Source organism: Littorina saxatilis, linkage group LG10, assembly GCF_037325665.1.
Source record: "Littorina saxatilis isolate snail1 linkage group LG10, US_GU_Lsax_2.0, whole genome shotgun sequence".
In the NCBI taxonomy this organism is placed as follows: domain Eukaryota; kingdom Metazoa; phylum Mollusca; class Gastropoda; order Littorinimorpha; family Littorinidae; genus Littorina; species Littorina saxatilis.
Window position 1 is genome coordinate 34,731,859 of NC_090254.1, and position 2,500 is coordinate 34,734,358.

The following is a 2,500-nucleotide window of genomic DNA, read 5'->3' on the forward strand; positions in this document are numbered from 1 at the left end:
CGGGTGTGTTATACTCTGGCCCTCGTCAATAAGAGGTAACTCTATGACACAAAAAGATCAAAGATAAATGAAAGAGATTGAGAGAGAGGGAGAGAGAGAGAGAGAGAGAGAGAGAGAGAGAGAGAGAGAGAGAGAGAGAGAGAGAGACAATCAGCGATAGAGAGAGAGAGTGGGAGAATCAGCGAGAGAGAGAGAGAGAGAGAGAGAGAGAGAGAGAGAGAGAGAGAGAGAGAGTGGGAGAATCAGCGAGAGAGAGAGAGAGAGAGAGAGAGGGAGGGATAATCAGCCAGAGAGAGAGAGAGTGCGAGAGAGTGCGAGAGAGAGAGAAAGAGAGACAGAGTGAGACAGAGAGAAAGAGAGAGATACAGAGAGATACACAGAGAGAGACACACAGAGAGAGAGAGAGAGAGAGAGAGAGAGAGAGAAAGAGAGAGAGAGAAAATTAAATCTTTCTTTTGCCATTATTTTCACAGACACACACAGACACACACACACACACACACACACACACACACACACACACACACACACACACACACACACACACACACCCAGAGCCGGAGAAAGTCCGAGGCAGAGACATGGACAGACAGACATACACGAAAGATGCAAAGCATGATTTGTCAGAAACACATCTACAAATTCAACACAGTTAAAGCTAATTTCACTCACCTCTTCGTTCGTACTGAGATTATCATTTAAATCGTCGCCGTCGTTATCATCATCGTCGGTGAGAAGATCAAATCCGTTTCGATAACAAGACACACAATCCAACACCAACAGGAACAACACTAAGCTCACTTTGATGCTGTGAGCCCAGGATATCGAAGTCATTCCGAACGATGCCATTTTCCATCAATGTCGGTTTCAATTACTGACAAAGACACACTTCCACATGAGCAATGGGCAGCAGAACTTCAAATTCCAATGATAAATGGGAAACTGTGTTCTCTCGAAGTATGCAACAAGGGAAGAAATTTAAGTTGAAAGGTTTACTGTTGGATCCTCCACGAGTACCAAGTTGGAATTCCAAAATGTCCTGTCAAGTTCACCTCAGGCATTACACGTCGCTGATTGCACTGACTCAAAGACATTTCTAGAAGTTCTTACTTTCCATGAAGTTGTTTCAGAGAAGGCTGTCACCAACTCGTCTGAATTGACAAAAGTAGGAATTCCTTTGAAAAAAACTTGAACATAAAAATAATTAAAACAATCCAGTTGCCGTTGATGACTGCGATGTGACTTGATCACATAAAATGTCAAGCTCGAAACAGAAAATTCGCAAATTAATAATTTAATATAATAGTCACAAAATAGTTCAGTTGGAACCTTTTTCTCAACGACAACCTACACGAGAAATACCAACATGAGTTGAATTGTCACCTTCCGAATGTTGAGCTAACAATGACGAAAATGTTACACAGAATTCGTTGAAGCAATCTCCTGAATTAGCGCTGCTCCTGTATATGACAATTGCTGTCCAAAAACAACAGAAAACAAGTCGCGTAAGGCAAAATTACTACATTTAGTCAAGCTGTGGAACTTCACAGAATGAAACTGAACGTAGTCCGCCGCTAGTGCAAAAGGCAGTGAAAGTGACGAGCCTGTTTGGCGCGGCAGCGGTTGCGCTGTGCTTCATAGCACGCTTTACTGTACCTCTCTTCGTTTTAACTTTCTGAGCGTGTTTTTAATCCAAACATATCATATCTATATGTTTTTGGAATCAGGAACCGACAAGGAATAAGATGAAATAGTTTTTGAATCGATTTCGGAAATTTAATTTTGATCATAATTTTTATATTTTTAATTTTCAGAGATTGTTTTTAATCCAAATATAACATAATTTTTATGTATATGTTTTTAAAATCAGAAAATGACGAAGAATAAGATGAAATTGTTTTTGGATCGTTAAATAAAAAAAATAATTTTAATTACAAGTTTCCGATTTTTAATGACCAAACTCACTCATTAGTTTTTAAGCCACCAAGCTGAAATGCAATACCAAACCCCGGCCTTCGTCGAAGATTGCTTTGCCAAAATGTCAATCAATTTAATGAAAAAATGAGGGTGTGACAGTGCCGCCTCAACTTTTACAAAAATCCGGATATGACGTTATCAAAGGTATTTATCGAAAAAAAGAAAAAAACGTCCGGGGATATCATACCCAGGAACTCTCATGTCAAATTTCATAAAGATCGGCCCAGTAGTTTAGTCTGAATCGCTCTACACACACACACACAGACAGACAGACACACACACACACACACACACACACACACACACACACACACACGCACACACATACACCACGACCCTCGTCTCGATTCCCCCCCTCTATGTTAAAACATTTAGTCAAAACTTGACTAAATGTAAAAAATGAAAATAATTTTTTGAAGAAAGCCACGCAAAATTGACATAATACAGAGCTTTTCTTTCGCATGGAAGCTACAATGAATCAAGAAATATGTTCGTTTGTAGCGGACATACCAACCTTCTGTGC

The 2,500-nt window shown here is 39.8% G+C and overlaps 1 long non-coding RNA gene across 1 annotated transcript in view; it reads right to left on the reverse strand.

The window, feature by feature from the left end:
- LOC138978671 (uncharacterized) overlaps positions 1-1,266 on the reverse strand; it is a 24,632-nt gene extending 23,366 nt beyond the window's left edge. Inside the window, exon 1 of the long non-coding RNA XR_011459759.1 lies at positions 673-1,266. This is a non-coding gene — a long non-coding RNA (uncharacterized lncRNA). The remainder of the gene's footprint in view (positions 1-672) is intronic.
- Between the last annotated feature and the right edge of the window lie 1,234 nt (positions 1,267-2,500).